Source organism: Pristis pectinata, chromosome 18, assembly GCF_009764475.1.
Source record: "Pristis pectinata isolate sPriPec2 chromosome 18, sPriPec2.1.pri, whole genome shotgun sequence".
NCBI classification, from domain to species: domain Eukaryota; kingdom Metazoa; phylum Chordata; class Chondrichthyes; order Rhinopristiformes; family Pristidae; genus Pristis; species Pristis pectinata.
The window spans coordinates 8,908,066-8,935,398 of NC_067422.1; positions in this window are offsets into that span (position 1 = coordinate 8,908,066).

Below are 27,333 nucleotides of genomic sequence, written 5' to 3' on the forward strand. Positions count from 1 at the left end.
CCTTTAGCCCAACTGGTCCATGCTGACCAAAATGCTCATCCAAGCTAGTCCCATTTGCTAGCATTTGGCCCATAACCTTCTAAACCTTTCCTGTCCATGTACCTGTCCAATTGTATTTTAAAAGTTGCTATTGTACCTGCCTCAACCACTTCCTCTGACAGCTCATTCAATACTACGTAAAAATGTTGCCCCTCTAGCTCCTATTAAATCTTTCCCCTCTCACCTTAAACTAATGACCTTCAGTTCTTGATTCCCCAGCCCTAGGAAAAGACTGTGATCATTCACTCTATCTATGCCCCTCATGATTTTATACACCTCTCTAAGATCACCTCTCAGTCTCCTACGCTCCAAGGAATAAAGTCCTAGTCTGTCCAACCTCTTCCTATAACTCAGTCCCTCAAGTCCTGGCAACATTCTTTTTACATCTTTTCTGCACTCTTTCCAGTTTAATTACATCTTTCCTATAGCAGGGCGACCAAAACTAGACACAATAATCCAAGTGTGGCCTCACAAAAGTCTTGTACAACCGCACTGTGACCTCCCAACCTTTATACTCATTGCCCTGACTGATGAAGGCCAGTGTGCCATAAGCCTTCTTCATCACGCTGTCTACCTGTGACTCCACTTTCAGGGAACCATGTACTTCCATATCCAGCAATATGAGTGGGACCATGTATAACACTGCATCTGATGGCAAGGCTCCATGTTCATGGAGTGTGGAAGGATGCTCCTTCTCCTCTGCACTCCTCCTTTACGCAGGTTTATTTTAAAATCTAACCCTCTGCTGGTTGTTGTCTGCAGTGTTCTTTCTAAGGACCACCTGTCCAGTGTGTGTAGGCTGGATATCCGGAATGTAACGAGCGTCCAGTTTTCCCTGTAAGGGTGTTAAATAGGTCCTTCTTTGCCCACAGCTTGGCTCAGGTCTGGGCAACACTTGCTAGGGCAGGCACAGCAGTGTAGCGGTTAGTGTGACGCCTGTAAGGAGTTTGTACGTTCTCCCCGTGTCTGCATGGGTTTCCTCCGGGTACTCTGGTTTCCTCCCGCATTCCAAAGACGTACGGGTTAGGAAGTTGTGGGCGTGCTATGTTGGCACTGGAAGCGTGGCGACACTTGCAGGCTGCCCCCAGAACACTCTACGCAAAAGATGCATTTCACTGTGTGTTTCGATGTACATGTGACTAATAAAGATCTTATCTTATCTTATCTCATCTTAATTATGTACCAAGCACTCTCCCCCCCGTCCCCTTTTAACAGTGTCCATTGTACTGGGACTTTTTTCATTGAAGCATAGGAGAATGAGGGGTGATTTTATAGAGGTGTATAAAATTATGAGGGGGAAAGATAACATGATTGTGCACAGTCTTTTTCCCAGGATTGGGAATTGAGAACTAGAGGGCATAGGTTTAAGGTGAGAGGGGAGAAATTTAATAGGGACCTGAGGGGCAACTTTTTCACCCAGAGCATGGTCTGTATATGGAATGAGCTGTAAGAGAAAGTGGTTGAGGCAGGTACATTAACAATATTTAAAAGGTACTTGGACAGGTTCATGGATAGGACAAGTTTAGAGGGATATGGTCCAAATGTGGGCAAATGGGACCAGCTTAGATGGGAATCTTGGTCAGCATGGACCAGATGGGCTGAAGGGCCTGTTTCTGTGCTTTATGGCTCTATATGACTCTATTTCCGTTGGAACAGAAGGGATGGAGGGGAGATTTCATCAGGCCTGGGTAGACTGCAGATCGAAGATCTATTTCCCTTCAGAAAGCGGTCAAGGGGAATGGATAGAAGGAAGCAGGAGGAAACCAAGTTCATCCAGAGAGTGGTGTGGGTTGGGTACTCACAGCCTAGCGGGAGGAAGGAAGCAGAAAGCTTCATCGTATCCCAAATGTACCTGGAAGAGCACTTGATGGTACAGGGATTGAGAGCTGGAATGTTGAATGGGCTCCCTCTTGCCTAGTGTGGATACAATGGACATAGTGACTCTGTTTTAGAAGCTTGCCAATCAGTTAATTCAATTATCATTTGGAGGCTTGACTCAGAAAGACATAGCCCTGGAGATGCTTTCTTGCAGTTTAAGGGCTCTTTAGAGTTGTTGGCGGCTCCTTTTGGTTGAGAGACCCTTCTACAAAGTTCAGTCATGCCTGAGACCCAAGGTCCTGACAGCTAGATAGAATAGAACACGACAGCACAGTACAGGCCCTTCAGCCCACAATGTTGTGCTGAAATTTTTTCCTGCTCTAAGATCTATCTAACCCTTCCCTCCCACATAGCCCCCTATTTTTCTATCATTCATATGTCTATCTAAGAGTCTCTTAAATGTCCCTAATGTATCTGGCCCCCAACCTCTGCCAGCAGTGTGTTCCACACACCCACCACTCTCTGTGTAAAAAACTTACCCCTGACATCCCTCTTATACCTTCCTCCACTCACCTTAAAATGATGCCCCCTTGTGTTGGCCATTTTTGCCCTGGGAAAAAGTCTCTTACTGTCCACTCTATGCCTCTTATCATCTTGTACACCTCTATCAAGTCACTTCTCATCCTCCTTCTCTCCAAAGAGCTGCTGATCAACTGTGGCAAAGTTTTCTTTACTCGTTGTGCAGCACACAATGGACAGGTCTGGGACTGGTGCTGGTTTGGATGGTTCAGTGTGGGTTGGGAAAGGTCATTGATTGAGGCAGGGAGTGGCTAGAATTCGGGGGTGGGGGGGGGGTGGGATGAGTTTTGTTCAAAAGGTACAAATAACTTAAAAAACATAAAAGAGACTCATCTAGTTGGTGTTCCTAGCGCTGGTCTGGAACCTGCTCCTGGAGACGCCTTCAAACCACATTGTTATCTGGTCTCCTGAACTTCCCAGCTAATACTCCAAAGGAATGCTTGCACGGAAAATGAAATCGTTCTGTGTGACACTGACATGGAAGCTGTGGTAATGACACCTGGTTGATTTGTGCTTGGTTTAATTTTTGGCTCATTCATCTTGCAAGTGATATTTTGGATGGATATGATGTAACTTCAAGGTCGTATTGCTCGTCTTGTGTCCCAGGGCATGTGGTGAAATGGTTTGCCCCAAAGGACTGCGTTATCCCTGCAAAGGTTCGGACACATTGAGAAGTTTTCAGAGTATCGTGTATATCAACCAAATATCACTCCTTTCTTACTTTGTCAAATGAAGTCAAGTTGAGTTTATTGTCATGTGCACAAGTACGGTGAGGTACAGGTACAATGAAAAAACTTGCTTGCAGCAGCAACACAGGCACGTAGGTTCAGACAACTAGCAAAACAAAACATTAGTGCAAGAAAACACTATCAGAGACAAGTCCATGATAGAGCCAAAGATGGTCCATAGTGTTTCGTCGCTGAGGTAGGGCTTGGGTTGTGCAGGTTGGTTCAAGAAGCTGATGAACTTGATTACCCCTCTTCTGCCAGTCCTAATGGACCCTGATTTCCATGGTAAAACTGAATGGTACTTCGATTGGAATGTAGAGGAGTGCACACAGGAAATTGTGGTGTAAGTACGTATGTAGAGGAGGTCTTAAATTTTAATGGAGTAATAACACAGCCCACCCTGTGGAAATACAGTTCCCTTCTACATCAACTGGCAAGCACTGAGGCAAATTTCAATTGACTTCAGACTAGCTGAAGGCATAAGCATTCCCTAAATAAATTATGATTAATGGTTGTCACTGAGACACTGAAGTTCATGATCGTGTGGCACAGAGAGGAGCCATATGTCGCTGGTGTTCAGGAATGACAGCAAATAGAAAATGGATAATCAGTCTCAAGGAGGATTAGAAAGTCTATTAAACTTTCACTCATGACTCAGAAGGGAGAGATTGGATGTGAAACTAGCAATGAAAGCAGAGTTTGGTAATTTCAACAGACTGCAACAACAAAGCCTTGGATGTATTTGAAGTATATCTCGGTGTGACAGGTTATGGATCTCAACAAAAACTTTGAGAGAGCTTTGTGGGTTTTCCAAGGAGAGGGTCATTATTAATTTGAAGACCGTTACCACGGACACCCTATACTGAGGAAAATGGAATCCAGGCTTGAACAGCAGCTGTGAGCTATATTTGTGGGCTTCTTATTCCATGGTTTTGTGCCATGGGTTGTCAGGACACTGGTCTGTGTGGAGATGCAGGGAGAATCAGAGCTGATCTTTGTCTTGTCCTCCAACCTTCCTCAACCCCAGTCATTAAATTGTGCTTAAAGCTGTGAATTCTGGACATTCTTTCTCTCTCTGCCTTGGGGTGAGTGGTGGAGGAGGTCCCCGACATTGACTGTCGGAGCCCAACAACTGCCTCAGTTGACTTGAGAGTGATTAGGGATAGGGTCTAAGCTGTGTCTGGTCCTCACGGGTCAGTAGCAGGTGAAGTGCCTCTTACCCTTAAGGTGCCATTTATCGAGCCATTGAATACATCATTCAATTTATGAACTGCTCTCCTGACAAAGCTGTATTGATGCACTGGCACTCTGCCAAGTACAAATTACCATATAACGCTGATGAATTCAGATAGAAACACAGCAGGCTACCAACTCTTGCTTCAGGTACTATGTTTCCTCGTTAGACTGTGGGACCAATCCACTGTGCAGTTTTCAGTCTATAGATTATCCTACTTTGTGACCAACTCCCATTCTACCCTGCCCCTCAAGTACCTTGTGGGAGGTGTGTAACGTTGTTTGACGTAGCACTTCATACGTACACACTCAAAACACACACTTGAAACAGAAGTTAATGTACTAAGGATAAATACTGCTTGAGCAAATCTTTAAATGTTGGCCTTGTTTTTTTTCTCCCCTTAGCATTACTGCAAGCTATAGATACTGCTTCATTAAAAGCCACCAGGAGGCAAAATCTTGGGCCAAACATTCCTTTTATTTTGAAGTAGTGTCCCCACTGACACCTGGTACAGGTAGCCTGCTCCATTCTCCCTCTTCCTGAGCCTAGAACCAACAGAGAATGCAACAAGGTTCAGGGCAGGATTTTGACTTCCAACCTCTGCTTTGGTGCTGATGTAAATATATGGGAAACGCTGGCCACCACACCACAACCTTACCGAAGCCTCCACATCAATAGAGTTGGTGGCTTTGGAGGATGACCCAACTGCGTGGTCACACACTCTCCCATCAGACAGCCAGTTATGGGCTCACTCCCTCCTCTAGCGAGCAGGACACCTGTACCATGGATCTGTGTTGTTCCTCCCTACTGTCTTTCCCTGAAATTGCTGGACCACACTTCAAAAATAGGGATGTTTGACTCAAGGTTGTGCCTTTTGGTGGTTTTTAATGAAGAAGCATCTCAGACTTGCAAAGAGACTATCGGGAAAAAAAAAGACAAGGCCTACATTTGAAGATTACTTTGACCGAGGTGTGGGAGCACAATTTATCCTCAGTGCATTAGCTTCAGTGGTACCAGAACACTGTGAGTCTGTGTGCATGTGTGTGTATGTACTGACTTTGTGTGTACAACACTTGTGTTCTTGCATCTGTATGTGTGTATATGACTAAGTGTGTGTCTGTGCACACATTTGTGCCTTTGTGTATGTGTGCAGAAGGACATATAGCAGGAGTAGGAAGAGGTTATTTGGACCTTCAAACATGTCCTGCCATGCAGTAAGATCAAGGCTGCTCTGACTGTGACCCCAACCCGACATTCCTTCAAAGACCCTGTGAAGAAGAGGATTCCAAAGACTCATCATTCTGTGACTGAAAATTTTTTGCCTCAGCTGTATCTTAAGTGGGCACCATTCTAAATTTTCTCACAAGAAGAAATATCCTCTCCACATCCACCCTATCCAGACCCTCAGGGTCTTATATGTTTCAATCAAATCATCTCTCACTCTTCTGGACTCCAGTGGATACCAAAAGGTCTGCTTCCATACTATGAATCTGTGTGTGTGTGTGTGTGTGTGTGTGTGTGTGTGTGTGTGTGTGTGTGTGTGTGTGTGTGTGTGTGTGTGTGTGTGTGTGTGTGTGTGTGTGTGTGTGTGTGTGGTGCAAATGTGTGTGCTTCTATATCTGTGAGTGCCTGTGTGTGTATCTGTGGGTATAGTGTCAGTGTGTGTATGGTGCATGTGTGTGTTTGTGTGCATGTGTGTGTGCGTTTATGTGTGCATGTGTATATGTATGTGTGTATTGGAGATTTAAATTCTCTGCTGACTGACACCAGCTGCAAACTCGTATGAATTATTGCACCCACAAGCTGACATGCATCTGGTTAACCTTTCAAACAAATGCATGGACTACTCTGTAAAGACTCGACATATTAACCAGTTTATGTCAGATGTTGAGAATCTTAACAGAAATGAAAAACTGCTTTTATAATTTACACCACATCATGATTTTTGGTACCACATTCTGCGAGCTTATTAAACTGTGATAGTGAATAATTTAGGATGCTGGAAAGTATTTTGATTATGAATTAAATTATTTACAGCATATTATTCAAGACCATCACTGGGAAACAAGGCACAACATTGCCGCACCATTTTGGCGGCTCCGAGACCCAGACCTCATCTGCAGTCTTGTGTGCAGCGGGTCAATGGCTGCAGGGGGTCATTAAAGGTCTAAACTCCAAAGAAATAAATTGCTGAAGATTGGTCCTTGGCACAAAACCAATCCGAGAGAAGAAAATGGGAAGCTAGAAAACAGCCCTAGGGAACAAATATTGTCAGAATACTTCCACAAATAAATCATTAAAAATAGAATCAATTTCTTGCAGCAGCTTCAGACTGTTGGCTGTTCTATATCAGTTGAATAAAGTTATTTACAGCCGATTTGATTTTTCTCTCAGTTTATTAAGAGCTAAATTGAGACTTAACCAATTCAAAAATATTAACCACTTCAGCCTAGCAGTCCTGTTTAATTTTCTCCCCTCAAGTCTCAAGGTATTTGCAAGTGTTCAGGTTGCCCTGTGGGAACTCACCCAACGGGACAGCTATTTGACTGTGGGAGCATCACAGTTACATAGATTTTCCATCAAAGCTCATTAGATCAGAAGCGGCAATCCAGGCTGATTTCCTTCTCTTTTCCTTCCCAATGACCTTGAGCCCCAATTAGAACATAGAATACAGAACAGTACAGCACAGGAACAGGCCCTTTGGCCCACAATGTTGTGCCGAATTAATTAAATTAGTAATCTAATGCCCAACTAAACTTATCCCTTCTGCTTACACAATGTCCATATCCCTCCATTTCCTGCACATCAATGTGCCTACCTAAGAGCCTCTTGAACACCTGTATCGTATTTGCTTCCACCATCACTGCTGGCAGCACATTCCAGGCACCCACCACCTTCTGTGTAAAAAACTTGCCCCACACATCTCCTTTGAACTTACCCCCACTCACCTTAAATGCATGCCTTCTGGTATTAGACATTTCAACTCTGGGAAAAAGATTCTGGCTGTCTACTTTATCTATGCCTCTCATAATCTTATAAACCTCTTATCAGGCCTCCCCTCAGCTTCTGTTGCTCCAGAGAAAACAACCAAGTTTGTCCAATCTCTCCTTATAGCACCTGCCCTCTAATCCAGGCAGCATCCTGGTAAACCTCTTCCACCCCCTCTCCAAAGCCTCCACATCCTTCCTGTGATGGGGTGACCAGAATTGAATGCAGTACTCCAGATAACTAAGCTCCACAGCATCCCATTTGGACCTCAGCTGTCGTGGGACTGGTTGTGACTGGTCTGATCTTGACTTGTGGCACTGAAACACACATTCCTCTTTGCTCTTGTACCTGACCAGACCCCATCTCAGTGGCTAAGGTCAAAAAAATGAAACACAATCTCACAGCAAGTCCTGAGCAATTTGCCAAATATACTTTTCTTTCTTAAGCTGAGATGTCAGCGGCTGACCCGTCAGCCTCCATCTGATACAATCCCTCAAAGAACATTGAACAACGGTTGCTAAACAACCATTACTGTTGTGATATTTCCCTAAATTGCAACACTGGCTATGCTCCAAAACATTCTTCAGTACTTGTGCAGGGTGAAGAGTGCAATGAACTGCAAAACTTTGCTTTCACTCTTTTGTGGGTTTTGATTGGGTTCCACAAGTCCCCTTTTGAGTGTCTGGGCAGGGAGAATGAGGTCTCACGTCTTGCTTATCCTTCCACTGACAACCTCCATCACAATCTGACTTGACTTTGTAAGTAGAATTCTACACTGTCCCTGAAACAGGGCGGTCATGTTGGAACTGTGTATAACCCTAGGAAGGTCCAGTTCCATTATTTGTTCATGGGATGTGGATTTTGCTGGCAATATTGGCATCTCTCCTCCAATCCCTTATTGCCCCTAAACAGAGGAGGGGGTTGAAAGCCAACTGCATTGGTGGGTCTGGAGTCACACATACGCCGGATCTAGTGGGGATGCCAGATTGCCTTCTCTGAGGGATATCACTCAACCAGATTGTGTCACTACATTACAGGAAGGATGTGTTGGCAGAGTAAAGGTGCAGGGGAGATTTCAAAGGAAGTGGCATAAGATCATAAGACCATAAGATATAGGAGCAGAATTAGGTCATTCGGCCCAGCGAGTCTGCTCTGCCATTCAATCTGATTTTTATTCCTTTCTTCAACTCCACTCTTCTGCGTTCTCCCCATAACCCTAACCCCCCCTTACCAATGAAGAACCTATCAATCTCTGCCTTAAATACACCCAAACACTTGGCCTCCACAGCCCTCTGTAGCAACGAATTCCACAGATTCACCACCCTCTGGCTGAAAAAATTCCTTCTCATCTCAGTTCTAAAGGGACGTCCCTTTATTCTGAGGCAGTATCCATGGATCCTAGACTTCCCTACTAATGGAAACATCCTCTCTATGTTCTCTCTATCCAGGCCTTTCAATATTCAGCAGGTTTCAATGAGATCCCCCCTCATCCTTTGGAACTCCATCGAGGACAGGTCCAGAGGCGTCAAACGTTCCTCATGCATTAAGCCTTTCATTCCTGGGATCATTCTTATGAACCTCCTCTGGACCCTCTCCAGGGCCAGCACATCTTTCCTTTGAATTTGGGCGCAGGTCTGAAGAAGTTTACTTATGAGGAAGGATTGGCTAGGATATGGTTGTTATCTTTTAAGAAGAGGAGAAGTAGAAGCTTAAAGTAAAACTGAGAGGCCAGGGGTAGGGAGAATGGGAAGTTGCTCCTTTAGCAGAGAGGTCAGTAATTCAGGGCAAAGATTTAAGGTAATTGCCAGATGGACTAGAGGGGAGTTGAGGAAAAATATTTTGCCTAAAGAATGGAGTGGCCAAAACTTAATGCTGGAAAAGGTGATGACTCATCACATCCAAATAGTACTTGGTTGAGCCCTTGAAGTTCCATAACCTAAAAGGAGGAGCTTCCACAATGTCATAACCTACAAGGTGAATACCTTGAACCTCCGTAACCTACAAGGTGAACATTTACAGTGGTACAACCTATAAGGTGAGCACATGAAGTTCAGTGACCTACAAGGTGAACATTTACAGTGATACAACCTATAAGGTGAGCACGTGAAGTGCCATAACCTACAAGGTGAGTCTACTGAAGTATGGTGTTTATCAATCCCTGAATATTAGATACTTCTAGCCTTGTCTGTAGTGGTTCCAGATTTCCAACACTAGATACTTTCCTTTTGATCGGTTCCTGTGGCTGAATAAGTCACTGGATGGGCTGGGTACATTCACTGATACCTTTGTCCTAACATTAAAGTAGAAAAGCCCAATAAACTGTTTATAACAAATAAAGCTATGGTTTGGAAAGTTAAAAAACATTTGCTTTGTCAATTTAATACGACAGGAACTGTATCCAGACCGGTGGGACGTGGGGTCTGTGTACAGTTATGTTGGTCCTGAGAAAGAGGCAGCAATATCAATACGTCAAAGTTCATGTCTGCAAGTGTGCATCACAAATGGCTCAAATTAAAACCAAATTATGCCCACTAATAATTTATGACAGATATAAAACTGAATCTATTCAAAAGAAATGATACAGTGTAAGTTGTTCACTCTGTTGATGCCACTCTTTGACTGTCATGACTTTTTTTGGTGTCAGTGAAAATAGCTGCTCACTCAAAACACAAAAGCAGTCAGTGACACTACTATTCAATTACTCTCCATTCATTGTTTCTCTCAGGACATGTTTACTAACAGAGTCAAGGGAGATCGCATACAGAGAGACAAAGGCCAGCAGCCTTGTGCGTGGTGCTCCCCTGCATTCATTGCGTCTCTGCTCTCCAGGTTCTAAGTGGGTCAGGCTACAATGAGTGCAAGCTGGGTCCATGGCAACACGGCGTCATGACAACTACAACGTGTGGTTGGCAGGCTGGGTTATCTGACTAACAGTGAGCTTCAAAGGAAGACGAATTCACTCATATCCTTTCAAATGGGCTTTACAACCAGTGAAGTCTCTTGCTGGAGTGTGGTCACTGTTGTAAGAAATGTGGCAGTCAATATAGGCAGAGCAAGCTCCCTGAAACAGCAATGTGACATGAGCAGTGCTTTGTGTGATATTGAATGAAGGAAAGATTTCGACCAGGACAATGAGGATTATTCCCTTCTTCAAATCTGGCGTCAGGAACACCTGGAATGAAACCTCCTTTTTCCTCATAGGCATTCCGCATTGTGAAGCAGTTGACTGATGAGTGTGACTGGAGGTGTCTGTTGGGACAGGGGCCCCAGCAGGTTCCAGAAACATTTTATTACTCAGGAATGGGGCAGATTCCATATTTCATCTTCATTTCCTTCCCCTCGTCACTGTAAGCACAGATGTGGAATGGTTTCGGGACCGCTTCCATACAACTAACAGAAGGCTGATAGGAGTACTCCCAGATAACGGGCAAGATTTATTTTCCTGCCATGTTTTAATAAGACAACAAACACTGAAACATCTGGCACTTAATAGTATGCGCAAGTCATTAATGTAAAATTTGCCGTCATTCATTTTTATTGATGCATTGAATCAATGTTTCCATTGTAAATAAATGTGTTTCATGTTTACAAATTTTATCCGAACAATAACTGGCAAGTTATAAATCCAACATGAACAACTGTTAAAATGGTAAAGTTGGTGAGGAGTGCAGCACTCTTATGGCAGAGGCAAGGACTCGGTATGGCGAAGCTGGTTAGTTAGGCAAACTCAGCAAGTCCTCACGGTTCAGAGTAGTGAACTGGGTGCCATTGTTAAGGTGGCCCAGAAGAAGTTTGGATTCCTGCCCCGATGTGATCTATTCCTGCCCCTTATAGTGAGCAGCGACCATGTGGATGGTTTGGAAATGAGCAAGTAATGAGATGAAGGAGTAACCACGAGGAGGTGAGGATGGAGGACCCAATGAGAGCCACTGGGCTGTGGGCACTGTGCCCATACTGTGAACATGTAGCTGTATTCAAAAATGATGAGGATTCGTAAGTTGCCTTTTTCTATACTTATCTTCCGTTGCCTTCGAGTTTGATTCCCAATCCCATGCTAATCCAGGTACTGCTCACAATGTTTCCCCAGTCAGGTTTAGTCAGATAGTTGACCAGTCATTTCAATGACTGATTTGCTTTTTCTTAAAACTATCTTATATAACTGCATTCCATTGTGTGGTCTGATGGAAGACTTCAATCCAAGTATACAAGGAGTATCTTCCTCTCCCTGCAATTTATTCTGTTGGCACCCAATGGGCTACATTTTGCTCAAGTCCCAAATGGCATCATGGAAAGAGGATTTGGTATCTTCCCATCAGATTCACTCCTTCTACAGACCAATTCCTGTTGAATCCCATGATGGAGTCCATCTCATCCTCCCAATCCCCCGAGGGTGGGAACTGCAGAGAATACAAAGCAAAGAACTCCAATACCAATTCCAAACTCCAAACCAATACCAATACCAAAGAACTCATTTCTACTGTCCACCTATGATCTGCTACCACATAAAGGACGTTGTTCACCTCCTCTGTGCAACAGAAGCCGATGAATCTCATCATTTAGCCGCCAAGCCTCAGCTGAACCTGGAACCACTCACTTACATTGCTTGACTCCAAGCTCACTCCAAGTAGGATTTGCCACATCCTGTTTTGGAAGCCCAAAGTTTCCCTAAGAGTCTGAGCTCCCTTCTTGATGTTGGTCTGGAAACAGAACATAGAACATGATGCCAATTTAAATTAGTCCTATGGTCTATATCCCTCCATCCTCTGCCCTGTTCAAGTATCTCTTAAATGGTATGACTGTATCTACTACAGCCACCTCCCCTGGCAACACGATCCAGGCACCTACCACTCTCCGTGTAAAAATATTTGCCTCACCAACATCCTTTAAATATTTCCCTTCTCACCTTAAACCTATGCTCTCTAGTATTTGATATTTTCACCCTGGGGAAAATCGATTGACCATATACCCTGTCTATGCCTCTCATAACTTTACATACTTCAACCAGGTAGCCCCTCAGCAATTCAACGCTCCAGAGAAAACAATCCAAGTTTATCCAACCTCTCCTTATAGCTAATATTCTCTAATTCTGGTTACCATTTTGTGCACCCTCTCCAAAGCCTCCACATCTTCCCAAGAGTGTGGTGACCAGAACTGCACACAATATTCCAAATGGGGCCTGACCAAAGTTTTATACAGCTGCCGCCTGACTTACCAAATCTTATATTCAATGCCCCGACCAATAAAGTCAACTATACCGAAAGCCTTCTTTACCAACCTGTCTACTTGTGTTTCATGGAGCTATGGACTTGCACCCCTAGATCCCACTGTACATCAATATTCCTAAGGGTTCTGCCATTGGAGGTTGCTGTCAAATTGCATCTGCCATGGAATAGGGGGAATGAAGAGGAGGTGATTAGTATTGGTATTATATTGGTATTGGTTTATTATTGTCATTTGTACTGAGGTACAGGGAAAAACTTGTCTTGCACACCATTCATACAGATCAATTCATTACACAGTGCATTGAGGTAGTACAGAGTGAAACAATAACAGAATACAGAGTAAAGTGTCACAGCTACAAGGAAGTGCAGTGCAGGTAGACAATAAGGTGCAAGGTCATAACAAGGTAGATTTTGAGGTCAAGAGTCCACCTTATCGTATAAGGGAACCATTCAATAGTATTATCACTGTGGGATAGAAGCTGTCCTTGAGCATGGTGGTATGTGCCCTCAGGCTCCTGTGACTTCTGCCCTATGGGAGAGGGGAGAAGAGAGAATGTTCTGGGTGGGTGGGGTCTTTGATTATGCTGGCTGCTTCACCAAGGCAGCAAGAAGTATAGACAGAGTCAATGGAGGGGAGGCTGTTTTCCATGATGTGTCTTGCTGTGTCCACAACCCTCTGCAGTTTCTTGTGATCCTGGGCAGAGCAGTTGTCATACCAATCTGTGATGCATCCAGATAGGATGCTTTCTATGATGCAAAGATAAAAAGTTGGTGAGTGTCAAAGGGGACATGCCAAATTTCTTTAGACTCCTGAGTAAGTAGAAGCGCTGGTGAGCTTTCTTGACCATGGCGTCTGCATGGTTGGACCAGGACAAGCTATTGGTGATGTTCACTCCTAGGCTCATCACAAACGGTTTCACTTTTCACCTCAGTGCTTGCAACTTTAGTTGTAGTGGTTTCGTTTGTTTCTGTACCGCCACGGTCTCTTCAGCTAATCCTGTTTTATCGTCAACTTCCTCCTCGATCACATCCGAGACTGCTGCCGATATCCACGATGGCAACCGTTCATCAACGCTGCTTTTCATGGCTTCCAAACGAAGCTCTCAACCCTTTCGACCTCAGCACTATTGATATAGACAGGTACGTGTGCACCACCCCCCTTCCTGAAGTCAATGACCAACTCTATTGTTTTGCTGACATTGAGGGAAAGGTTGTTGTCATGACACCATGTCACTAAGCTCTCTACCTTCTTCCTGTACTCCGATTCATTGTTATTTGAGATACGGCCCACTACGGTGGTATCTGCAAACTTGTAGATGGAGTTAGAGCAGAATCTGGCCATGCACTCATGAGTATATAGAGAGTAGAATAGGGGGCTGAGGACACAGCCTTGTGGGGCACCAGTGTTGAGAATAATCGTGCTGGAGGTGTTGAGTTCCAGAGTTTGGTGATGAGTTTGCTTGAAATTATAGTATTGAAGGTGGTGCTGTAGTCAATAAACAATAGTCTAACGTAGGTGTCTTTACTGTTCAGATGCTCCAGAGATGAATATAGGGCCAGGGAGATGGTGTCCTCTGTAGACCTGTTTCAGTGGTAGGCAAATTGCAGTGGGTTGAAGTTGTCTGGGAGGCTGGCGTTCATGTGCGCCATGACCAGCCTCTCGAAGCACTTCACGATGGTGGATGTCAGAGCCACCAGTCGGTAGCCATTAAGGCATGTTACCTTGTCTTTCTTAGGTACTGGGATGACAGTGGTCTTCTTAAAACAGGTGGGAACCTCAGATTGAAGCAGGGGGAGGATAAATATGTCTGCAAATACCCCCGCCAGCTGATCTGAGGACACATCCAGGGACACCATCTGGGCCAGATGCTTTCAGTGCGTTCACTCTCCGGAAGACTGATCTTACGTCCTCAATGATGACCATGGGTTCAAGTGCATTGGAGGCTGTCAGGGGGGGGTGTGGTGGTGACATTCCAATCCTGTGGTGATAGTGGAGAGTGGGGTGTGACTGGCTCAACTGCAGCAGCAGCACTGGGGCAAATTAATTCATTGAAATGCTGCAACTGTAAGTGGCTTGGTCAGAGCTGGAAGTGAGGTTGGAAGGGTGTGGGGAGGTGATGAGGGATACAAAGAAGTGATCAATAATACCTGTGATCAGGACCATGGAAGTAAAGGGATCAGGTGAGGTTCACATCCGAGAACTCCCTGGCTTTATCATAGAATCCGCAAAAGGGACTGGGGGAAAATGGGAAGATGAAACTTAGTAACATGAGAGACTAAGGCCAGGAAGAACGGACCTAATCAGTGTTGTCCACTCAGCCTGAAGAATTCTCACTAAAATGGCCCCATTATATATGGGATTTCATTACATGCAACAAACGATTCCCACCACAAATGCAACAGAAAATTTCAAGGTGGTTTAAGACTATTCGTTGAAAATCATAAAATGATAGAAACACTCTGCAGGTCAGGCAGCATCTATGGAAAGGGGAACAGAATTAACATTTCAGATTGAAGATCCTTTGTCAGAATTTTTCCCCAGTTCTGACAAAGGGTCCTTGACCTGAAACATTAACTCTGTTTCTCGTTTCACAGATGCTGCCCGACCTGCTGACTATTTACAGCATTTTCTGCTTTCACTTCAGACTTCCAACATCTGCAGTTTTTTATTTTGATTTTCATTTGTTAAAGATGAATAACAATATGTTAAAAATCGTCCCTGATTAATGGTAAGTCATTGTCTAAAAGAAACACATCCGTTAAGTCTTACAGAGTGCCCAGAATTTTATTCCCCAATCCACGACAAAAAAGTTTGCCAAGATTACAGAAACAGTAATGTAGTTGGATCGAAAAGGCAGCTGGTTTGATGCTGATGTGGTTCAGTTGCATCTGCCAAAACTACAGACGTTGCAACCATATTGTCTGCAAATTAAAAATATGTGGAACTCATAAAATTCTCAGACTTTTAATTCCAATTTGAGCCCTGGATTAATTATCCTGAAACAGGAGTTTAAATCCCATCAAAACTGTTAGGTAATTAAAATTCAGCTTATTTGAAGGAGCATCTTCACCACATGGATTGCAGTAACTCTAGACAACCACACACGATTATCTTCTTAAGGTACAACTGGAGGTGGAAGATAAACATCCTCTAACATTCACATCCCATGATCACCAATTAACTTATCTCATTTTTTTTCCTGCCATCAAAAAAACTGCAGATGCTTGAAATCTGCAAAAAAATACTGGGAATTCTGGCCAGCTGAATGCTTCCAGCATTTATTTTCGTTTCTCTCCTATCATCTTAATTTTTCAGTTAATGAAATTGGTAGTGTTATAAGAAGATCAAAAGGTATTTAATTCCAAAGTCACTTAAGATTGTGTGCTCTGTCATCTCAACCCTAACGTGCGCTAAATAATTGGCTTCCTTGTCTGAAAAGAGCATGCAAAATTCACAAACCCATCTACCTAATACAGTAACATGATGAATACTGACGTTTTGCTGATCCTTAAATATCAGAGGGCACATGCAGTAGTCCATTCATAAGGTTATCTGAAAATTAATTGATAGGGTAGTATTTAATTGTAACCACAAGGGAGAAATTTGCCCTTGGTTGTGAGCACTAAATATGTTGAAGTCTGTCCAGCTGCAGAACATGCTTACATCCAACACTTAGTTTCATTAACTCCAATGGAGCCATGTATGTGGAGCTGAGTACAACTGGTGGTTCAGATTCTTTTATACCTTAAGTGTTTGTGATCAAACTGTAAGTTCTCTACCTAAGTGACACACACGTATGAAAATGACAAGCACAATGAAATGGGTGTTCTGGCAGCTGTTGGTACCTAATGGTAACAACAACTGCCTCCATTTTCCTTCACATGCAATGTAATCTGATTAAATACCCTCACAGGTTAATGCTTCCTCCCCAGTCTAGGGAATGAAATAGAAATGACCTCCAGATCTAGACTTATAAGAAACTAAAGCGGCAAAATCAAAGCTTCTCTTTGGGACACAGATATGCTGCATCGTGCAATATTGGAGCACTAATTGATGTTGAAGCTTCATTAAATAGTCATAGGTCATGCAATTATCAGTGAAAGGCATCATCATTGAAACTGATCCTGGGACTTCCCTGGGCTTCACTTCCAGCACTGCAGTGAAATTTCTACTAGAACTCTTTTGCACTAACATTTGTACCACTGGAAACTTTTTTTTGCAAAACTTTAATGGACAAAAGTTAACAAAAAGTTAGCACACTTGTCAACGTTTAGTGATTGATCAGCCAGTGCATTGTGTAGGTTTGGATCTGATGGTAAAACCTTTGGAATTGTCATTCCCATGTGATGGAAAGGCTGCGAACATTGAAGGTTTCATGTAATCCTTCTCCATAACATGGCCTACATTAAAGGATTTATTTGTTCTTTGGATGAGTGAATTCAATAGCTCCTTACTCAGAAGAAGCTTATGAGCTTCCAGTCAACATCAGGACATTAGTTCAGGATGCAATGCTTTAAGGTTGCAAACTTAAAAAACTTTCCCAGTCATTTTTTATTAAATTAATTTAGTATGCCATCATAAGCAGTTGTTATTTGAAAACTGGCCTGCCTGAATTTGGGATTAGGCTGTGTTGTTCTATTGCTGGTGAAAAAAGTGTTTAACACGCTGGCTTTCATCAGTCAGGGCACTGAGTACAGAAGTTGGGACATTATGTTGCTGTTGTATAAGTCATTGGTGAGGCTGCACTTGGTATAATTTTGGTCACCCTGTTATAGGAAACACATGGCTAAACTGGAAAGACTGTAGAAAATATTTATGAGGATTTTGCCAGGAATAGAGGGCCTGAGTTATAGGGAGAGGTTGGCCAGGCTAGTTCTTTATTCCTTGGAATGCAGGAGAATAAGGGCCAACCTTATAGAAGTGTTTAAAATTATGAGAGGCATAGATGAGGTGGACGGTAACAGTCTTTTCCCCAGGGTAGAGGAGTCCAAAACTAGGGGGCATAGGTTTAGGGTGAGAGGGGAAAGATTTAAAAGGGACCCGAGGGGCAACTCTTTTACGCAGAGGGTGGTGAGTATATGGAACAACCTGCCAGAAGAAGTGGTTGAGGCAGGTACAACGGTATCATTTAAGAGGCACTAGGATAGGTACATGGAGGGACATCGATGAAGGGATATTGGCTGAATGCAGGAAATTGGGACTAGGTGGTCGGCATGGGCTGGTTGGGCCGAAGGGCCTGTATCTGTGCTGTATTGCTCTATCACTCTCTGACTCTATGCTCTTTCACTGCACAAATTACAGTGGTCAGTGTTACTATTCATTTCATCTTGCACCCCAGCACACTCCACACCACTCAGAACTTCCACTCTTATTGCAGGCAGGTTTTCTGTTGGCCAAAGAACAAAAACCATCAGCATTAATGTCAAATTCTTTGGAGCAGAAGTTGACCACATCCCCTTTGAGCCGATTCAGTAAGATCATGGCCAATCCATGACTTACCTCTTTGGTCCAACTAAAGTCTATCAATTACAGATTGAACATTGAACAATTGACCCAGCTGCAGTTTGCAGGAGAAAGTTCCAGATTTCGACCATCCCCCTCCACACGGAGGAATTCCCAACTTTACTGTGGCTCTACTATTTAAACCCTGACCTCTGATCCTAGACAAAATCCATAGCCCCCCATTTTTCCCAACCAAAGGAATTAACCCCTCTCTATCACTCCCCTTTAGTATCTAAAATACTTCAACCTGTTTTCATTGCTGTGTTGCATTAATATTAAGCAAATACTATTGTATGTTCAATCTCATTCTTCATGGAACCAAGGTGCACGGTATGCTATAAGGATCATGAATTAGTGAATAAGTAACATTTCATTGCAGGCTTAATTCCCTTTTGTGAACTTATATTGGTTTAATCCTTGCAGAATGAGAATGAAGAAATTTTTTGCCCAATGTTAATGGAAGACAGCTGTTAAAAACGGTTGAATTGTCCAAGGTGTTAAAGGGAACCGATAGAGAGAGACTAATTCCTCAGCTTGGGAGAGTAGGACAATGGGAACTTTGCCTAGGACTAGGGGACATAGGTTAAATGTCAGAATAGGCACATAATCGCATGAATAAGCACAATCTTCCCTTGCCATTGCTATGGTGTAGGAAGGCAGCTTGTCATCCGCTTAGATATACCGTGAAAGTAACTTCAATCAGATTTCAATGTCTAGTTGTCAGCTGAGATTTCTCTTCAGCTGCCTCAATTATGGCAAAATGTTCAATTTTTTCCGTGTAGGTTTATTTTAATTATTTCTTTCCCAAAACATATCCCTGGGAATCAATGCCTCTCTCTACGTGTGAACAGTGTGGCGTAACCATGTCACATTGCTGATAACGCCCAACTTCGAAGGGTGTAGGAAGGTTTGCACTTAGCTCTTTCCATGAGTTGGATTTCTCACCACTATCTTGTTTGAAGGTCGTGTGGCAAAGCAGTGCGAGAAAAGGGTGAAATCAGAAAACCAGACTTCTATAATCTTAATTAATTATCTTCTGCTGGGAATGTTGCTTCCCACCAGTGAATCTCGACCATCTGCTCCCACTCTGGAGAAAGGTGGCATTATCCTGAAAGTATCCTGGCTGGCTGTATCATGATGTAGTACAGCAATATGAATGCGCAGGAACGTAAGAAGCTGCAGAGAGTAGTGGACTCAGCCCAATACGTCACTGGCACATCCCTCACCACCATCAGCAGTGTCTACATGAGGTGCTGCCTCACAAAGGCAACATCAATCATCAAAGATCCCCACCATCTGGGCCATGCCATCTTCTCGCAGCTACCATCGGGCAGGAGGTACTGAAGGCTGAAGTCCCACATCACCAGGTTCAAGAGCAGCTACTTCCCTTCAACCATTTAGTTCTTGAACCAACCGGCACAACCCTAATTACTACAGTACAGCAACGCCATGATCACTTTGATTACTTTGCACTCAAATGGACTTTGTTTTCTTTTGTTCTAATTGTGTTGTTTCTTGTAAAAAATGTGTATAATTTATGTTTAATTTATGTTTTTCTTGTGGATGCTGCTTATCTGATGCTCTGTGCCTGTGATGCTGCTGCAAGTAAATTTTTCATTGCCCCTGTGCACACATGGACTTCTGCATGTGACAATAAACTCAACTTAATAAAGTCTGAGAGATCGAAGCAAGATCAGGAGAAAGGGGAGGATCTAATGGTGGTCAACTAAGAACAGAAGAAGTAACAGGAATAGGCCGCGTGCTGTGAGTCTTTCTGTTATCAGGTATTATGAATAATCTTCTACCTCCACCCCACTATTGATGCTACCCCCATTTCCCCAATCCACAAATCTCCAAACCCTCTTGAATGTCAGTCTTGAACTTACTCAATGACTCTGCATCCACTGATCTCTGAGAGGGAATCTCAAAGCTTCACGGTTCTCCAAGGGAAGAAGTGTTTGTGTATCTAAATGACTGAGCCTTTGGTCTTTGTGGATCACAGTCTTGGGTGAGATTTCAAGAACTTCCATTTGAGATTCTTCTCAAATTTCCTTTGTGGCTTTTAGGATTTTTTTTCTCCCAGTTCTTTGGATTGACTCAGTTGTGTCTCAGTGAGTAGTACTCTCACCTCTGAAGTTCTAAGTTCATGTCCTACTCCAGAGACTTGAGCACAACAATCCATGCTGAAGGCGTGTGCCACTTCACCTTTTGGATGAAGTGCCACAGCAAAGCTTTGTCTGCTCTCCCAGCTGGATGACCATATTCCAAAGGACAGGAGGGGGAGTTATCCCAGCAAGATTACTCCCTTACCTAATATCACCAAAAAAGTAGATTATTGCTGTCTTTGGAATCTTGCTGCGCACAAAATGTCTGCTGCATCTTCACACTATGACAGCTCTGCATTTTAAAAATACTTAGTTGGCTGAAATCTAGGTGTGCCCTGTAAGGGGTATGCAGGCCATTATATGGATGCATATTGATGCTACGTAAATGGATAGAAATCCTTCTCATCCCCCTCCCTCCTCCATTTTCCACCTGAGTAACAATTGGTGCTGGACGTGCAACCAGGTGCTCTAGTCTCATATTACTTCCTACTCCTTATGAGATAGAAGAAGGCTATTCGGCCCACTGAGTCCATGCTAGCTCTCAGAGCAATCCCATAAATCTCATTCCCTCTTTCTGTTCCTGTACAACCCGTTCTCTTTCTGCCCACTCTCCTACACCAAGGGGAAATTTCTGTTAGCCAGTTAACCTACCAAGCAGTATGTCTTTGGATTGATGGAGGAAACTGGAGCAACTAGAAGAAGCTTGAATGGTCACAGGGAGAACGTGCAAACTCTACACAGAGGTCAGGATCAAACCTGGGTCTCTGAAGCTCTGAGGCAGCAGCACTACCTGCTGCGCCACTGAGGCACAGTGTCACCTTGCATTGCCCAATCGATCTCAGGAAATGGGCCTGCATTGGATCAGAAGGATGGGCAAAACTACAGAGTCATTGACTGGACCTCAAACAAGATGTCCATGTCCCTATCTCAATTGCTATTTGGGTACAGTTGTCATTTGTGGTAGTGTCTTCTGTTACCCCTCAGTTAATCTCACAGCGAATCTTTAATTACAAATATCATCCTCGGCAATTCTGCTCTGAGTTAAAAGATAGCTTGCAGCACAGAGTACGGGGGAATATATACACCAACAGCTCATCATTTCTCACAGTAGGAGGCTGGTGCAGCTTAATCCCTCTCGGGAGTTGAATGTGGTAATTATTCCACGAAGGATCAGAGTGAAATATTACTCACAGCCATCTAATTTAAAAGAGATATGGAATTTTTCCTCAAGGTGCCATTCGGTGGTCACCCACCTTTTTGACAATGCCTTTTCAGTTTCTTAAGAAACTTACTTTTGACTGTCCTGTAAATGAGTGGGTTAAGTGAGTGGGAAAAGAATTGGCAGGTGGAATTGGGAAATGTGAGGGGAAAATAGAAAAGCAGAATATTGCTTAAATGGAGAGAGACTGTAGAATGCTGAAACTCAGAGGAACCAAAGTGTCCTATTTTGCATGGGTAACAATACAAATCAAAAGTCTGTTTTTAATGATTAATTCCTGTGGTTATGGTCACTCATTGTGGCCCAACATTTGTGTTGATGATGAAGGCAAAATTCTTGCTGTTTGTTGTCATTTACACCCAAAACTGACAGCAGCTTTGGAATTCATGCATAGCTGTAGTTTAGCACTGAAGGGGGAGGTATTAAAGGGGGAGGGGTGGCATTAGTCATTAGGGAAAACGTCACGGCAGTGCTCAGAGAGGACATAATGGAGGGCTCGACTACCAAGGCAATTTGGGTGGAACTGAGGAATAAAAAAGGGACGACCACGTTAATGGGACTATATTATAGACCTCCCAATAGTCAGCGGTATTTAGAGGAGCAAATTTGTAGAGAGGTAGCAGACAGTTGCAGGAAATTTAAAGATGTGATAGAAGGTGATTTTAACTTTCCACATATTGACTGGGACTCCCATACTGTAAAGGGACTGGACGGAATCGAGTTTGTCAAATGTGTTCAAGAAAGTTTTCTTAATCAATACGTAGCGGTCCCAACTAGAGAGAGCATGATACTGGATCTCCTCTTGGGGAACGAGACAAGGCAGGTGACAGAAGTGAGTGTAGGGGAACACTTTAGATCTAGTGATCATAATTCCATTAGTTTGATGATAATTATGGGAAAGGATAGGACTAGTCCTAGGGTTAAGATTCTAAACTGGAGGAAGGCCAATTTTGATGGCATCAGAAGGGATCTAGCAGGTGTGGATTGGGATATGTTGTTCCAGCAAAGAGATGCTTGGTAAGTGGGAGGCCTTCAAGAGTGAAATATTGAGAATACAGAATCTGTATGTTCCTGTTAGGATAAAAGGCAAGGCTAACAGGTTTAGGGAACCTTGGTTATCAAGGGATATTGAGGCCCTGGTAAAGAAAAAGGAGGTGCATATTAGGTATAGGCAGTTAGAATCAAATGAGGCACTTGAGGAATATAAGAAATGTAAGAGAATACTTAAGAGAGAAATCAGGAGGGCTCAAAGAGGACATAAGGTTGCTCTGGCAGACAAGATGAAAGAGAGAACAAAGGGTTTCTATAGCTATATAAAGAACAAAAGGATAGCAAGGGACAAAATTGGTCCTTTTGAAGATCAGTGTGGTCATCAATGCGTGGAGCTGAAAGGGATTTTTTGCATCTGTGTTTACTCAATAAAGAGACACAGAGTCTATAGAACTGAAGAAAGAGAGTAGTGAGGTCATGGACCATATCTGGATTATGGAAGAGGAGGTGCTTGCTGTCTTGAGGCGAATTAGGGTGGATAAATCCCCAGGGCCTAACGAGATGTCCCCTCGGACCTTGTGGGAGGCGTGCAGAAATTGTAGGGGCCCTGGCAAAGATATTTAAAACAGGAGTGAGGTGCTGGAGGACTGGAGGATAGCTAATGTTGTTCCGTTGTTTAAGAAAGGCTCTAAGAATAAGCCGGGAAATTATAGGCAGGTGAGCCTGACATCAGTCGTGGGTAAATTATTGGAAGGTATTCTGAGGGACAGGATATATAAGTATTTGTATAGGCAGGGCCTGATTAGGGATTGTCAACATGGCTTTGTGTGTGGTAGGTCATGTCTAACCAATCTTATAGAGTTTTTCGAGGAGGTTACCGGGAAGGTTGATGAAGGGAAGGGGATGGACATTGTCTGAATGGACTTTAGCAAGGCCTTTGACAAATTCCCGCATGGGAGGCTGCTCCAGAAGGTTAAGTCGTTCAGCATTCAGGATGAAGTAGTCAATTGGATTCAACGTTGGCTTAGCGGGAGAAGCCAGAGAGTGGTAGTAGATGGTTATCTCTCTGACTGGAGGCCTGTGACTAGTGGTGTGCCACAGGGATTGGTGCTGGGTCCATGGTTGTTTATCATCTATATTAATGATTCCGATGATAATGTTGTAAACTAGATCAGCAAATTTCGGGATGACACTGAGATTGGGGGTGCAGTGGACAGCGAGGAAGGCTATCAAAGCTTGCAAAGTGATCTGGACCAGCTGGGAAAATGGGCTGAAAAATGGCAGATGGAATTTAATACAGACAAGCGTGAGGTGATGCACTTTGGGAGGACAAACCAGGGTAAGACTTACACAGTGAATGGTAGGGCTCTGAGGTGTGAGGTAGAACAAAGGGAGCTGGGAATACAGATCCATAATTCCTTGAAAGTGACATTGCAGGCAGATAGGGTCATAAAGAGAGCTTTTGGCACATTGGCCTTCATAAACCAGGGCACTGACTATGGGAGTTAGGATGTTATGTTGAAGTTGTATAAGACGTTGGTGAAGCCGAATTTAGAGTATTGTGTGCAGTTCTTTTCACCTACCTACAAGAAAGATATCAATAAGCTTGAAAGAGTGCAGAGAAAACTTGCAAGGATGTTGCTAGGACTTGAGAACCTGAGTTATAGGGAAAGGTTGAATAGGTTCGGACTTTATTCCCTGGAGAGCAGGAGAATGAGGGGAGATCTTATAGAAATATACAAAATTATGAGGGGTATAGATAGGGTGAATGCATGCAGGCTTTTTCCCCTCGGGTTGGATGAGGCTAGAACTAGAGGTCATAGGTTTAGGGTGAAAGGTGAAATATTTAAGGGGAATCTGAGGGGGAACTACTTCACTCAGAGGGTGGTGCGAGTGTGGAATGAGCTGCCAGTGGAAGTGGTGGATGGGGGTTCAGTTGTAACATTTAAGAGAAGTTTGGATAGGTACATGGATGGGAGAGGTATGGCTATAGTCCGGGTGCAGGTAGATGGGACTAGGCAGAACACTAGGCCAGCATGGACTAGATGGGCTGAAGGGCCTGTTTCTGTGCTGTAGTACTCAATATGAAGTCTTAAATTCATTGTTGTACCACAGCTGACCTGTTTTGGAGCTTTCTCCAATGGAATCAAGAGGAAAAAAATGAATGCAAAAGCATTTGCAAACTAATCTTGCTATAAAGTAACTAGAAAATGTTATGCTTTGCTTTATAAGGCCCAAATAAGCTTCTAATTCTTTTTTAACCCATATTTACTGCTCAACGAACTCTTAACAAATAAATAGAAGCAGAGGTAGGCCATCAAAGCCTTCAAGCCTACCCAGCTGTTTAAGATGATCAAGGCTGATCCATGCTGGTCTCAACTCCTCCTCTGTGCCATTTTTTCATACCCCTCTATTCCTCGAACTATCAAATGTTTATCCACCTCCACTTTAAATACTTCTAATGATCCAGCTTCCACCACCCGCTGGGGCAGAGAATTCCAGAGATTCACCACCCTCTTGAGAAGAAACTTCTATGTACCTCAGTTTTAAATGACCGGTCCCTTATCATGTATTAATGTTTCCTTGTCCAAGATCAATGCCAGTTCTCAGAACATTTCCATCAGTCCCATTCCCCAATTTATTTTCCTGTAAACTATTCTCTCTTACATACCCATCAGCTCCATCTTTAATTCTCCCACCACTCATCTACACTAGGGACAACTTACTGTAACCTTTTAAGCTATTTTGGCATGTGGGAGGAAACTGGAGCACCTTTGGGAAGTCCATATGGTCGCAGGGTGTATGTGCAAATTCCATACAATCAGCACCTGAGGACAGGGTTGAACCCGGATCTCTAGAGTTGAGAGGCAGCAACATTGTCTTCCACCGTTGTGAGAAATATCCTCCAAAGCAGGATTTGTAATGGGTTTCCAAGCTGCAAAAGTTCTCCCAGATAATCCTGCTCCTAAGGCATTCAACACTGACCTACTACATATTACAGATGCTATTTTCCCAGTCTAGATGTAATTTTCTCCTGGTTTGATGGCCTTTATTTACCCATTTATCCAAAATCTGAAAGAGATGTTCTGAGCATTTTTCATGCTATAGTTTTTGGGAACTTGCTATATACATACTCACTGCCTCATTGCCTGCATTTTTGCAGTGGTTATATTTCCAAACTAAACTACTTGGCTTTAAATGCCCTGGGATTGCTTGAGATTGAGAAAGGCTTAATAGACACACAACTTATTTCTTTCTTTAAGAGGGTGACTTTATTCTAATCACTTATTTTGACTGAGTCTTGAGAAATTTACGCCCTGTTAACTTGCTCAACATTAGCAATTTTAGCTCAGTAGCTTTGCTTGTAGTTCATTAGCCACCCTCTAATCATTTAAAGATTTGGTTCATACCCTTCGTTCTGGTCTTCAATGCAGACAAATTCAGTTCTGTGTCTCGTCATAAAATAGAGGGCCCAAGAGTGATCCCTATCAGTCCAGACATCTTTAATGTCCGATTAATGCTACAGTGGTTAGAAAATCTCTGCATTATTCCAAATGTAACCTTAACAACCAGTTGCACAGAACAGTATGACCTGTTTTAATTACAACCGTATGTCCTCTGGACCTTTTCTAGATGAGGTGGCTTTGTTGACAACTTCACAGTGACTGACTACTTCTAAGCAATCACAGTAATTACACTTAAAATGTGAATCCTTTTTATAAGCATTGCTGAATGCAGTCATTCATTATGTCTACAATACTTAGACCTGGATCTAGGCACTGCCATTTGTATTTTCCTGTATATAGACCCGTAATTTCCTACATAAGATGCACTCCCTTTTACGTGCATGTAAATGGCTACCAAAGAACATGTTTTAATTATCGTACGTTTTTGAATTATTTGAGCTTGATTACTGTTTAAAAACAATTAAAATATCTAAGTATGTTGATTGTTTTTCTAAATATTTTAATGATTTTACTTAAATTAATTTTTGACTTTATAATAGCTTTTCCATGTTTTTATTGTCAGGGACATTCAAAAACATTCATAGTCATCAAGGAATGGCTGCCAGCTAAGCCAGGGATGTGGGAGAGCCACCTCTCAGCATTCCTCTGGCTTCCCTCACTTTACAGCTGAAAGGTCTACTGTGGCTCAGGTCCTTGCTACTAAGGTTAGAACCAGATATTGCAAGCATATTTACAATGCAGAAAAGGTCAGTGGGAAGTCAGGTTGGAGATCAGAGGTGAATGTGGACACCTCACCACCAACTGCAAACACCAGACCTTCATATTTCCTTTATCATTCTACATTATCCAGATTTAGTACTGAGATTTAGAATGACTCCATTGTTTATGCTGAGCTATCCCATTGATGCAGTCTGGTTAGGCATGACTTTTGATGAAAAGTCTATGAAATCTGAGGTCAGGTCCCAAGAGTCCCACTCTAAAGGAGCAACCAATGGAACAATTGAACAGATCATGTAAAATCCATCAGGTCACTCTACAATCATAAGAAAAATCATTTGTCACAACCCTTCCTGTGTCTCCATAAAGCTTACAGAAGTTACAAACCATGCACCAGGAAGGCTGTGCCCCATTAAACTGGGGATTGCAGAAGAAATGATTAAAACAGTATAGAATGGTCTGAATTGATTTAACAGCAAACCTAGTTCTGTCTGTGTTTCTTCTTGGACATTACGTGTGCACATATTATGTGAAATATGCACCAGGGCTTTGGAATTAATTCATGGTTCTGCTAGATTATGTAAATATTAGCCTGTATGTATTATCTAGATAGATGGCAGAGTGTGATTTTATTTCGAAAGTCTGGCAATTATTGCAAGGAAACTCATGAAAATCAATGCTCCCTGCATGCCAACTTAACACATGGTGAGAGGATTATTTAGCA